At 33.0% G+C, this 14,619-nt stretch overlaps 1 long non-coding RNA gene across 1 annotated transcript; it reads right to left on the bottom strand.

Moving 5' to 3' along the window:
* Window positions 1-196: 196 nt before the first annotated feature.
* Window positions 197-2,572, bottom strand: LOC108370220 (uncharacterized). The gene is made up of 2 exons (XR_001848609.1): window positions 2,502-2,572; window positions 197-1,638 (listed from the first exon to the last, which is right to left on the bottom strand). It is a non-coding gene; the product is annotated as an uncharacterized LOC108370220 (long non-coding RNA).
* Window positions 2,573-14,619: the final 12,047 nt, after the last annotated feature.

Genomic DNA, 14,619 nt, shown 5'->3' with positions numbered 1-14,619 from the left:
TTATCCTATTTTGACTACGCTTTTTTATATTTCATTCAACTTTGTTCATTTTTGTGTAAAAATTCGCCCCTAGTCCATGAACAACTTAAGCAAATTTATAAGATTTTTATTACTTTATTTACCAAAAAAAAAGCTTTACTTATGAAAAATTAAGAAAATCATACTATCAGATTATATATTTTTAAGTTTGGTTATATTTATATTAAGATGGGAAATTTTTTTTTTTATTTTTCGAGATAGGATTCGGGGCACCTTTCCAAATTTTTCCTCTTTTCAAAAGAGGCGCGGGCACGATTATTTACGTTTCTAGTTATAAATTTAGAGGATGCTTCGGAAAGGTTTATATTTTACTCTAGAAGTATTTTGTACATATTAACCAAACAATTGCTTAAGCAACCTTAGAACATTTCAAATTTAAATTAGTTGAAAAATTATTACAAACTTCAGTTGTCATGGCAACAGTAGCTTGTTAGAAAAAGTCAACCATATTTTGTCAGTTTCACATGGGTTCATTAGCGCATTTCAAGGTCATTGGCTATTGGTTGATACTTGAAAATTGAGAGTTGGTATACTATATATCTGTGGTCATCATGATGCAGTAATACGAGGTGATATCAGTTGTGACAGCTCGTTTTGATACTGCCTTAGCTCAGTAGAATAAGAAGAAAAACAGGACGAAATTAACCCATTTTCTATGATGACATTTTTTCCCCATACAAAACTTGGACCACTCACCACACCACATACATTAGACCGTATCAGAAAAAAAAGTTCCAGGTACACCCCTGACTCTAAAGCACTTTTGCAAGGTGATTTCGGATTTTTTTTTTTGCCGAACATAGGGATCATCATTTTGCATTTGCAGTCGGATCTTAAAGTAGGATATAGCGATGGTAGAGAAAATTTTTTTGTTCCAAAGTTCATTCACCTAAAGCTCCTCGTTCTAGTACTGACCCATCAGATCTCGGTTCTTATTACCTTAAAATACCACCCTAATGCCAGTAAACTAAAGCTCGCCAAAGACCATTAAACTTTTTTAAAGGAGTATTTCGATTCCAAGGCACTTGCAATTTTTTTCGGCCTTCTTTGGTTAACCAGACATTGAGTAACCGGCCCTGAGAAACGCCTTCACCATGTCTGGTTGACACAAATCGGCAGTTAAACATCGTTACCGACGTTACTGACTCCATGAACATAACATTGTGTTAGTAACGTCGGTAACGATGCTTAACTGCGGATTTGTGTTAACCGGAGATGATAAAAACGGCTTTAAATCACCTATAAAAACGCTGCCTCCATTGTACCGATTAAAAATTAAATTCCAAAATAACAATTAAATATTTATGATCGAAGAAAATAAAAGTCACAAAATAACGATTTACATTTGACCGCAAAATTTAAATCAAAATTTAACGATTATTTATGATCGAAAAAGTTATAATCAAAAGATACAGACTTTGATATTTAACGGTTATTTTCAGTCAGTGTGTAGAACTACTTATTTAAATTTTTTTATTGTCGAATGTAAGTGACCGAAAAATATTAAAAGGGTGCGCCTTGGTTCGAACAATTTGTTTTTTCGAAATCGCCGTGCAAAAATACTTTAGCCTCAGGGGTGTACGTCGAATTTTTTTTTTGCTTCCTTGTAAGCTGATTCGGTCTAATATGCATACATATCGATGGCTGAGTGGAAGATCGACCTATCTCGGCAGCCAGTTCGAAAACGCTCTATCTCAAAAAACTTTTCAAGAACGCCCTATTTCAGAATTCGTTTCAAAAATGCCATATATCAGCTGCCGATTCAAAAACGCCCTATATCAGCATATTTTCAATACAATTTGAAGTGAGATAGGGCATTTTTGAACCGATTTGTGAGATAGGGTGTTTTTCAATTAAATTCTGAAATAGGGCGTTCTTGAAAAGTTTTTTGAGATAGAGCGTTTTCGAACTGGCTGCCGAGATAGGTCGATCTTCCACTCAGCCATCGATATGTANCATATCGTTACCTTAATGTATAAATGTCCTAGATCAATTTTTTCGAAATACAGCTCTGCAAAAAAGTCGGTAGTAGATTACTCTCTAAAGACTTAATTGAATTTAAAATCAGCTATTAAAAGCCAGTGTAATGAAAAAAATCACAACTGAAGAACTTTAGTTTTTATAAAGTTTCCTAACTACCATGTAATGAAACAAAAATTTTATAAAGTGTCTCTCTATATTAAGGTAACAATATGTACATATGCACTCGTATTTGTTTACATTATTAAGAAAGTTTATTAATTTCTAAAATATTTCACAAGTATAAATAAACATACATACTTATTATAGTTATATATGCAGGTATATATGGTGTCGGGTATAAAAATGATAACTTCTCTTCACTTTTTAGAAAAGTTTTCCTGCATTTACTTTGAAATATTCAAAACTACAGGAAATATATTTTTTGTATTTCTATTGGTATTCGTATTAGTCGACCGAGAAAGGAGTATGACACAACGTACGGTGCACTTTTTTGGGGGGTGTGAGTGATCCTAAATAATAGGTAAACACATAAACAAATTTTATGAAATATTTTCAATTGTGATAATGACCCAAAATTCAATAATAAAAGGTTTGCTCAGAAAACAGTTTTCTCACTCCCTCTTGACAAAATCTCGGCTCTCTTAGTGTGTGGGTGCGTGTATGTGTATGTAACACTGAAAAAATTGTGTAAATTTCCTAGCTAAAAGGTATGTTACAGATTTCCTACCTTATTATACGCGAAATTACATACTCGATTATTCAACGAATAGTTTCTTTAAATTTCGGACTTGTTTATAATGTGATATAGCTGCTGTGGTGTGCGTACATTTACTACGAAAGTGTGTACAAGCTACAAAATACACATCTGCTGTTTGATTTCACCCGTAGAATTATGTAAAGCCGCTAATAAAAAGCATTTTTACACACGAAAATGTGTAAACGAGAGAAATACATATTCATCGTTTAAATTTACCAAAAATATTTTAAAATAAACAAGAATATACTCGATTTATAATCGCATTTTTAAACAGATTTTGTAGAGTGAACCTTTTGTAAGGGAGTTAATTATTTTATTACTGAATCATGATAATGAACTAGACATAAAAAACTCGGAATTTTCCAAATCTGATTTCGGGTTTGCTCTGTTTACTTTGGTTGGAAAGATATTTGATTTATAACTGAGCTAAGTTTAGTCGATATCAGAACAAAAAAAAAAATGGTTTTTGTGATGAACATTTTTCAACTCTGGCGATGTAGTGTTCATAAACGGCAAACGATACTTAATAAATTTTGTTTTTGTTTGAATGATATTAACCGAAGCTCGAAAGTCCGAAAATTTGGCTAAACTAAGTTAAATTGAGTTGGAGAAACCAGCCCATATATACTCGCTGAAATACAAAAAACCGTAACTAAGTAAATATTCAAAATTCCCTTTTGATTGATTATGATGCATTTCATCGAATTCTAAAACCGCACATTATTTTAAGCAATAAAAAATTTTAGTCAGTTATGGCTTTTTTGCATTTCAGCGACTATATGTGTTGGCGTCTTTCTATAAAAAACTCTTTAAAGTCAAAAAATCTTATAGTTTTCGAAAAAAAACTTGAAGGGTTATTGATCACTCAAACCCCTAAAAAAGTACACTGTGCAACGCCCAAATCGGCTTGTATCCGTTCCAAATTTAAAAAGGGATGATGGAAACACATTACAAAATACATCAGATTTCTTGCAGCTAAGCACAAACTAAACTTATTTGATTGAACCTAACAAAACTTGAGTTATAGCATTGTATTGAAAAGTGGTTATCAATTAAAAAGAAAAAAAAACAAAAAAAAAGATCGAAAACCCCGCGAATTGCTGCTTTACATAGAATATTCAAATAAATAGAAATCAAATGCAAATTACAAACATAAAAAAAACGAAACCTAGTTAGTGATTTGATAGTTAACAATATGAAAACAAATGGAACAGCAAACGAGTTAGAAGCACAATGAATGAAAGGACCCGATTAGCATGTATGTAAATGTAACAATCTTAGAACAATAAAAGAAAATATTGCAGTAAGGCTTGAATTACATATACATACATACATACATACATATATACATACATAAAAATAGTGAACTCAAAAGTAGTGCAAGAGTTTCGCAAAAACTTCTGTGTATATATGTTTACAACTTGTAAAAAAAAACAAAACTTAAAACAAAACACACAATTATGGTTGAAATCAATCTCCGCAACAGAATGTTTCAGGTTAAGTACTATTAAAACTAACTGAGAACACCGAACAGGAATTTTATATATTGGTACAAGTATACTTTTAAGAAGCGGTGCGCAAGATACTTCTTAAAAAAAAAAAATTTAATTAAAAATAAAATAATACTGCTTAGCAACCCAATCTGCTAAGCCACAACTATCCGATACAAATCCACTGATAGCATTTACCAAAATTTTAGGTGAAACTATAACATAAAAAAAAATATATATATAATATAGTAAAGCAACATTGAAAATTTACTTGCTATTCGTATGTATGATGTAAAATTCTAACCACAAAACAACAAAAAAAAAACATTTTCTGTTGGCACTTTAGAGTTGTAAAAATGTTAGCGAACTAGACAAAAAAAAAATAAAAAATTTAGATGACTTATCTACCACCAACCAATTAACTAATTAACTGACTAATTGAATAATACTATTTACGAGTATTTGCCGCAGACACGAGAAGCATACAAATTTACACCTTTTTATACTAATTTTTGAGTGATTTTTGTTTTAATACAGCGTATATACATACATATGTACATATGTATGCACGTACATACATATGTAGATGTATGTACAAGTATGTATACATAAACAGCTAGCTAGAAACGTGTTCGGTGTGTGCTGGGCGATTTCAAAGTATGTAATTACAAATGTGTTAGTTAAACTATGAGAATCACAAAAAAAAAATAAATAATAAAAAAAATCTAAAAAAATGCAAGTGAAGATATTGAAATAGTTACAAACTTTTGATTTATACTATTTTATGTAGATACACTAAATAAAATATTAATTAAAATATATGTATGTAGCAACAACTACAGTCAAACTATATATGTATGTACATATATATGTACATTAGGCTGGGTCGATTTTGCATGCGGGAAAATAAAGGCGCTTTGATTGATTTGTAATAGTGATATTATTTATGTTGTCTTAGGACTAAGCGAATAATAACACAGGTTTACAAAAATAAAGTTTCTGTGTATTAAACTAAATCTCTATATCCATATGTTATTCGACACGCTGAATGCAAATCCAAGGTCTGTTAGCTTCCATCACGTCAGGTTCGAGGTCATTTCAAGGTCAAGTAGGTAAAACTTCATTGAAAAAACTTGAAAATTCAATTAAATTCTTCTGAATTTGTGCTTGAAATGACCTTGGTATGACTTCTAGATGACCCTGAAGACGCCAGAGAACCCTCATATTCGGATTCAGCGACAACTAAAAGCTATGCAAGTGTATTTTTATCTTTATTCAACAAAGTTTTCCCTATTTGAGCCTCAAATGACTTCGGACCTGACATTATGGGGGTTAACGGATCTCAGATTCGAGTTTAACGAAGTGAAAAACCCATATACATATATGAATTTTCCGCTATTCAATATTCTTTCAATGAATCTTTCGCTATTTCACTCGGAAGTTAATTGCAGAACCTGCATGAATATGAAGAAACTTTTTTTTTGTAAACCTGTGTAATTGATCACAAAGGTAAAATGTATCCTTGCCCTATCTTTGTATAAAGATTATAAAATTAGTACATATTTCACGTTCATATATGATTTTTCAATAAGACTTCAGAGTTGTCGATATATTAACAAACAACATACAAGAAATATATTTTTTTTTTAATTAAAATTTTCAGTATCTCGTTAATTCAGTAATCTAGTGAATAACAGGTATATTCTGCACGTTACCGATAATTTTGTAATCGGAAAATTTTATTACCAAATATTAGGTGTGTATAGTAACAAATAGTCAGTTTTAATTTGTAGTGGAACCTGCAAATCCTTGATTTAAAAAATTGTGTCAATCTCAATATTTGTGAGTTACACATTCTTCAGACAATGTTGAAAGGATCTTCTCCATTATATCAAGCTATAATTTTCTTATTTTCGTCAGTGATGGAAAATATAGGTTTGCGAATTCTAGCTATCGAAAATGGTCCTAAGTTCGCAATAATTCACAAACACAAGCCAACTCTTTTGAGCTAAGTGTATAAGGAAAAGAAAAAACGCGAGACTTACATCCCAATTCTGAATACTCCAGGGGAGTTTGGTCTCCAGGAATTTGTTTCTCTCAAGAAAGAAATTCTCCAATAATTAACTACCAAGGAGTAGCATTTTCTCCGAAAATTTGGGAGGAGGAAATTCGAAGTTCGAAAGAGCTGTTTGATCCTTTTTTCATAGCCCAACTATGCCATTTAAAATAAAAAATCCTCAGGAAATTTTTATTTTTGATAGCAGGAAAGGGAAAATAGAGAAAACTCCCAGAGAGTTTCTGTTCAAAATCGGCCTGTTAGACAAAAATCTCGCTAGAGACGTGTAAACACTCAATAGGGCTCTACGAGACACTCACCTACACAGTCTACGTGAGAGTTATTTATCGAGACTTTTTCGTCGTGTACTAGTGTTGGAAAACTATCGATAGTGTTACATTCGATAGTTTCGATAGTGATAGTGCAAAGTATGCGATAGTAGATAGATAATAGAGTCAATGACTATTTCCAAATTTTTGTTGACCTTATTTCGATTTTGAAAAGGTAATGATGTCAATTGAGTTTATTTCGCAACAAGGTTTGTTGAAGAAAGGCAACCCTAAACTAAAGGCTATGTGATATGGATTTCCGGATTAATTTAATAATATAATAACCAAACCTTTTTCCAAAACCCTGAATTCGTACCAAGGATAGAATTTTAGAGCCTTACAATTGACCTCATAAAACAACATCTTTTAACTATTACAAAACGATTAAAGGAAAATAAAAATCTCGACCCGCACTAATGTATGTATGTACATATATATAAGTATATCCAAAAAAATGTTAATTGAAATAATAAATAAAAAAAAAAAATACATAAATGTGTAGTAGTTATTAAATTTCGTGTGCATGTATGTAATTATAAAAATTATTAAATATATACGATGGAAATTTCCAAAAGTGAGAGGGATATGAAATTTTACAATTCTCAAAATTTGAAAACTTAACAAAGAAGCTAAATATTAGCAAAAACAACAACTAGTAACGCAAAATTAGTGAAACTATCCTAAAAAAACAAACGATTTAAAATTGAGCAAATAGCAAATAAAAAGGCAAATTGGTTTATTTTTAGGCAATAAATCGAAGTAACAATAAATCTAAATGAAAGTATAAAAAGTCAACTCACAATAGATAACTATTTATTAAAAATTAACCAACTATTAATAAATAACACTAAGCAATTATAACGGTAATAGCAAGCATAGAAAATACGAGTAGTACATTATTACAATAAAATGTACCGAATCGAAGCTCGTTTTGAGTAAACGAAGGTATGAAGAGTAAAACAACAAAATTTACTGGCATTAATTATTGAATCAATAAAAAACAGAATTCGGTATATATGTATACAAATATATATACATACATATATAAAAAATATTCTATGCATTAACGAATTGGAGTATATACATACATATATGATGAGCGAATAAAAATATAGATACGCAATATGTGCATATGCAAAACTTAGATATGTGTATGTAGGCATGAATATAGATATGTATATTAAAAAAAAATAATAATAAATAAACTGATTTGAAAAATGTGTTTAACCGATTGCGTTTATTTTCTTCCTGATTTCCGAATCATGAGTTCATCTTAAATGTATCTCGTTAGTTTTGTTGTGCCAGTTTAGCATACTTCTCTCTAGATTTAGGGTTATTTTGGGCCATTTAGGGACAAAATACCTTAAGGGATTTTCTTAGGGAATTTTCGAATATCAAATTTTTTTTTTGTTGTAAGATGAATGAACAGAAACTCCTGCAAATTTGAATTCAAAGTGAATTTGATTCAATCAACTCACTTCACTCGGAAGTGAAGAACCTGCCTGTATATACTTGAGATTTTTAGGGAGAAATTACCTTAGGGTAAAGTTATATGGATCATGTGGCCACACTGCGTTGGTTATTTAATCCTTAGGNGTAATTACCTTAGGGTTAAGTTATATGGATCATGTGGCCACACTGCGTTGGTTATTTAATCCTTAGGTATAACAGAACAAGAGACACTGCGACCTTTTTATATTTTTATTTCTCAAAGAGAGAGTCCCTAATCCAGTGTGCGTGCCCAAGATACGAGTACATGCGGCTTCCCTAATGTATCCTAAATGGGTCTTGGTAGGCGAATTCCTTTATTACAAAAAGTTCGACCATTGGAACTTCGAAATGGATCAATAGTTGTCTGGCAAAAGCCAGACTGTAACAGAGAAGCGTTAACGCTTCTGACTTTGAACATCGAATTCGCAGGTTCGATCCCTGCTGAAGTCTAGAAAAAAGAAGTCTGATGAGGAGATGTGGTGATCTCCGAAATAGTGCTATAACTTCTACCGCTTAGACTTTGTTGCTTTTTCAATTTTTCATAATAAACAATCGTGGTACAAAGCTCAATAAAAATATTAAAAATAAAATGTTAACAAGCCACAATAACATTGACAAAAATTATTATTCTTTCGTTTTTAGTATTTTTTGCTTGTGCCCGCGCGGCCCAGTTTCATATTATTGGATCGCGGCCTAATGTCATTTTTAGATCGCGGTCTTGATACACGCGGCCATAATTCACGGAGCCTATTTTTTCGATACAGAACAGTGCTAGGGGGTTAGAGCATAAAAATTCCGACTTTACTTTTTCACATGCATTTTTGGACCACCCTAATATACATACACGTATACTTAGTTTCTTTCAAAAAATAAGTTTGGTAATTTTTTGATAAATTTGGTAAATTTTCTTGAGAATATTGGTAACAAATAGAAAAACATTGTGGCGACAGTGGTCTCATCGTCTTCTTGAATTTTCTTATCAAAAGAAAACGATTTCTTGATTCCAAGCAACAACAAAATCGATTAAAAACCCCGTTTGAAAATATATTAAAATAATCAAGAAAACATTTACATATTAGAAGTATCTTCTTAAACTTTATAGTTTGCGTGACAAAATTAATGCACTCACTGAAAATTGTCGGTGACGCTGCGTTAGATAAGTTTACGAGATATCAGCAAAATCCTTGTAGTTGTATTTGTATATGCACACATACTTATTTCAAATAGGTATTATTTGGCTGCATTTGCATAAATACAAATGTACTGGGGTGTTCGATTATCCGCCCTTTTTTGAAAACCGGTTTCCGAGTTAATCGAAAAATTGAAATTCAAAAAGAAAAGTTACCATTCTCAAATTAAGCAAGAAACCAGATAAACCGGTATTTAATCTACAGTAGCAGAAGAGTCAGAAATCATGACCGAGATTACAATATTATTGCTAAAAGAGTATAGTATTAACATAGTATTCAATAAGTTAAAATAAGTCCATTGTATCTTGGATTACAAGTAAAATAAAAAATACTGAGTGCGTGTAGTCCCTACGCCCGGAAGAATTGAAACTTCATAGGAAAAAGTCCCGAAAAAAATACACTTGTATTTAGTTGTAAAAATTTTGGCACAAGCTTATTTTTTACTCTTTGAAAAAACCGATCTTAGTTTTGGTATAAATCTCTTAATTCTTATCTATGCCCCCATATTCTTATTTATCTCTAGCTTTGCTGTTATCTTTATCTTCGTCTTCATCTTCATCTTCATCTTCATCTTCATCTTCATCTTCATCTTCATCTTCATCTTCATCTTCATCTTCATCTTCATCTTCTTCTTCATCTTCATCTTCATCTTTATTTTGAACTCCATCTTATCCTTTATCTCAATCTAAATTTTTGTACTTTTTAATATTTGTCTTTGTACATACATATATTCTTTTTGTCCATGCATTCACCATATACTACCAATAAATATTAGAGCAAATAATAAAATATTAAATATTTTAAGCAAAAATCTCCGAACTAGATTAAGAAGTTGAGTAAAATTCGAGCATGTTGAACCGACTGTCCTGGGAAGCTTAATCATAGCGATTATACAAATGTAATCCTGTAAAAATATCAAACAGCAAAATTACTCTCTAGAGTGAGTGTAAAAAGTACGGGAACACATAATAGTTTTGTTTTTTTAAACGTCAAAAACTTTTCGTTTAAATGAAAAAAAAACGAAAAAATTGAAAGAAATAAATTAAAAGTGGATTTTTCACCACAAAAATTAAATCCCTTCAACTCTCACCCCTTGAATTTCCTCATCGGATACCAAAGCCACCTATCGCAGACAAAGAGCTCAAGTTGCTTCGTCAGGCTGCCAAACTCAACTGGATTCTGGATATAATATAACATGTTAAACTGTTCAGTCGTATTTGAATAAGATGCCTCGATACTAACCACCTCTTCACATGCCCGTTCACACCAGCTCATCTAACATCCTTCTCCATACGGCCGGAACACGTCCCATCGCTGCTACAGCAAAAGCGACAGTGAAAGATTTTCTTTCGTTTTTCCTTTTTTTAAATAATTTTGTGCAGTGGACAATTTTTCGAAAACCGCCCAAAAATCTTCAAAAAGAACCGGTTTGTAACAACCGAGTCGATCACCCTTATATGTACATATGTATTAGTACCTACTTGCGCATAGTATGTAGTACTCTTAATTAAAATTTGTTCGCAAAAATCCATATCCATGTTCAGTGTCGGCTATAACTCTTTTCTTTGCATTTATACTCAAGAAAGCCGGAATAACAAGGAGACAAAAAAAAAGAATGAAATTGACATGAATGCCACTTTCAAGCCGTTCGAATGAGTTCCCATGCATGATTTCGATCAGTATGCATACGTCTTTGACTTCACCCTCCTATGAACTTCACAGCTTCCACAGACAACAAACAAACATACATACATACATACAGGTAGGTAAGGCGGGCATCAAAGGCGAGGTGTGCGCACAAAGCTCGTAAGAATTTTAAAATGCATGATAATCATTCGGTGATAGCACAGTGGTCGACGCCACTTCCACAAGCGGTTTAGGCGCAGTCCAGATACGGTGCAGAGGCACGAACAGACAGACACACAACCACCAGTACTTAGGCACCACAACAACATTCCCAGCCACAATCACAATCACACTCGAGCTACAATCGGCCAGAGCTCGCTCGTTCGTGCATCCATTAGTACGTGTGTCTGTCTGGTATGTCCGTCCGTCCGTCCGTCCATACGCCGGCCTGTCCTTCTGTTCGTTTTGTGGCCGTGTTGTAGCCCTCATATCGTCAGCTTGTAAAGACGGGTGCCACCGCCACCGCCGTATTGCGCACACGCGGACGCGTTAAATGCCAAAGCAACAATTTTTATTCTGTCAGCGAACGCGTGCCTGTGTTTGTGTGGTCCCGGCCATCAAGAGCTTGCTGGACCGTTTGGTCGGTCGTCTGCGGTCCAACACTATAACCTTCATGTCAGTTCGACCTGCTTTGGCCTGAAGTTGACGGTGCGCGGTGCACCCTTTTCATTTTGCTCCGCGACAACAGCAGCACTTCATGCTCATAAACATACATACAAACATAGTCCAAACAACCAAACGTACTTACTATGTACATTAGGGTGGTCCAAAATGTTAAGCTCTCACACGCTAGGGGTTTCTAATGGAAAAAATACCCGTCTTTAAGAAGGGATATTTAGAACCAGGCATGCTTTCAAATACAAGTACCAGGTTGACTGAGCTTTGCCCGGACTGCATATACTTTTTAAAGTTTTCCAAGATTTGGATAGCTTTAAAAAAATATTTTGGAAATAAACAAAAAAAAAGGATTTCGATATTTATTACTTACTGAATTCTTTACTCTAAAATTTAGGTGGCAAACCTATTCCTAGCGTATATGTACTGTGTATACATAAAAGAATGTTGATTGAAATTAACAAAATAAACATTTGTATCACATAGAATCGTGGCAACACTGATGAAAAATATTTTCTGACCAAAGTTCTCAACAATACCTTTCATTTGATATCGTAGGAGATAACATTTTTTATACATGGAAAGCATTGTTTAAGAAACTTCTCTTGGTACCCATGAATAATAATATTTTATTATTTTTTCCAAACAAAAAATTAAATAAATATGCGATTTAAACTAGGTGGAAACCCTATTCAAAATATTTTTGAATTAGGGATCTTTAAAATGTCTTCCATTAGATATGATGATGTTTTAATTAATTTGTAACGAATTTCGAATAGGTGGCAACCTTATACCAGTCTTCTTTAATGCCTATTCAGATAACCTTCAAATCCAAATCATCTGTGTACAAGATTTCATCAAAATTGTTAGAGGCGTTTCCGAGAACCCTATGGATATAATATATATCGTCGCTCGTTTAATGTAATAAGATTATTGCTTTCAAATAAAATCATCTTTTTCGAACATTTCGATCGTTTTTCTGATACGAAAATGAATGAAAATTGTAATCGTTTTCTGTTTGAGCTTCTTTGGATAAGTAACTTAACGAAAGGTGTAGTCGCATAGTTGCCAACTTGGTGCTTTAAGCACTAGATTTAATGCTTTTTGAAAATTAAAACGAAAAAAAAAAATTATTTAGTGCCTAGTGCCTTTTTTAGTGATTTTTTCTGAACTAAAATTACTTCGAGATAGTTAAAACCTGAAATAATTTGAAATACTTAAGGCTGTGGCAGCACTGAATGTACAAGAATCTACAAATTTAAATGGACTAAAATACAACTATGTTTGATAAAAAGCTGAAGTTGCAAACCCCCCTTGTTAAATTCTATTCGCGTTGAAAATGCTGGTACGCAAGTAAGTTAAGTATTTCTTTTTTCTTTTCTAATTAATTGTACAAATTTTGTTTTTTTTTTACCACCTGAGTAAAACACATCGTTTCTTGGTGCTGAATCCAAACTGGCCTCACAATTGCTCGAGCACTAAAATTTAGAGATATCTTAACCTCAAAAAAATCAAATTATTTGCTCATTTCTAATTAGGGCATCATTTTCGTTTGTTGCGATTCGATTTTTCTTTCTCGAGATATACCAGTTTTAATGTGAAGTACTTCGGTATTATGTTATGAAAAAAGCATTCCTTGATTCAAAAAAATTTGGTGCTTTTAGTGTGGTAAAACGCTTTTTTTCCAAGTTTTTGGTGCTTTTTGAAAATCAAAAGATGGCAACGCAACACCGTGTAGTCGCCTTTTATTATTTGCGTTCGTTCTTTCCCGATACGGAGTATAGCACGAGACCGGTTACGTTTCTCTGTTGTTGGCTGGGAAGTCAATAGGGGTATTCTCTGAGTCTTGCAAAGCCCTTGCATGGTGCACAGATTGCACGGATTGCACGGTTAAAACCGGTTTTCGTATGGGACAGCTTTGCAAACCGTGCAATCCGTGCACCGTGCAAGGGCTTTGCAAGACTCAGAGAATACCCCTATTGTTTTTCATCGCAGTTCCAACTGACGTGGCAATTATCCCTAACTGCTGGGCATTGCGCAATGAACAGTATTGCCAATTAAAAACAGAATGAAAATTGATTTAACATGTTTTTTTTTCAGAGGAAAAAATAATTATTTTAATTTTAATTAAATTTAATTTTCTTTAAGGAGCTAAGAAGCAATTGAATTTTTTAGCTCTTTGCTCCAACTCCGCTCCAGCCAAAATCTTTTGCTCCTTAACTCTTTGCTCCTTTGCTCCGCTCCGAAGCCCTGTTTAGAACTGCCTCAAAGCCCATAAAGTTTTTCATGAATTTTATATGGGGAAAAACGGTGTTGTAGAAATGGTATAGAATTCCTGAAAATCAATATTTTTCCATCGGAAAACTCTATTTCTCTTCAGGAGACTTCCAATAACAATACCCCGTGGTTTACTTTACCATTTTTTTTTAAACTAATGATTTTTTATGGGTGCCCCATTGCATTTTCGGGGCTTTTGGGGGACCTATACAAAATAGTTAATACTAAAAAATGGAGAAATGAACAATTGGGTAGTGTTAAAGTCTGCTACAAAGAAACAGAGTTTTCCGATATTGATTTTCAAGAATCCTATACAATTTCTACAAAAGTGTTTTCCCCATATGAAAGACATAGAAATCTTCATGGGCTTTTTGAAAAAATCCTAGGGGGTTAGAGCTTAACATTTTAAAGTTGTATGCCTCGCATGTATTTATCGACCACCCTAATGCACATACATACATACATACATATTGTATATACATACCTATAGTTGTACGTATTTACTATGGTGATATGTAAGCTTGACTGCTTACAGCGATGGAAGCAGAAGTGGCTGACCGAAGCTGTTTAGATCCATGTTATTGCTATTGTTATTATGGCTCTTCCTTTTGTTGTTTTCTTTTTATCTGAGCGCGTTTTAATGCCTTGGTGAACACTAATGAGCAGATTCACCGGCGCTATCGGGTTGTGGAGGGTATATACTTCA

Source organism: Rhagoletis zephyria, unplaced genomic scaffold (genome assembly GCF_001687245.7).
Source record: "Rhagoletis zephyria isolate East Lansing unplaced genomic scaffold, Rhagoletis_zephyria_1.1 Rzeph_scaffold_04078, whole genome shotgun sequence".
NCBI classification, from domain to species: Eukaryota; Metazoa; Arthropoda; class Insecta; order Diptera; family Tephritidae; genus Rhagoletis; species Rhagoletis zephyria.
This window is presented reverse-complemented; position numbering and strand designations above follow the sequence as displayed.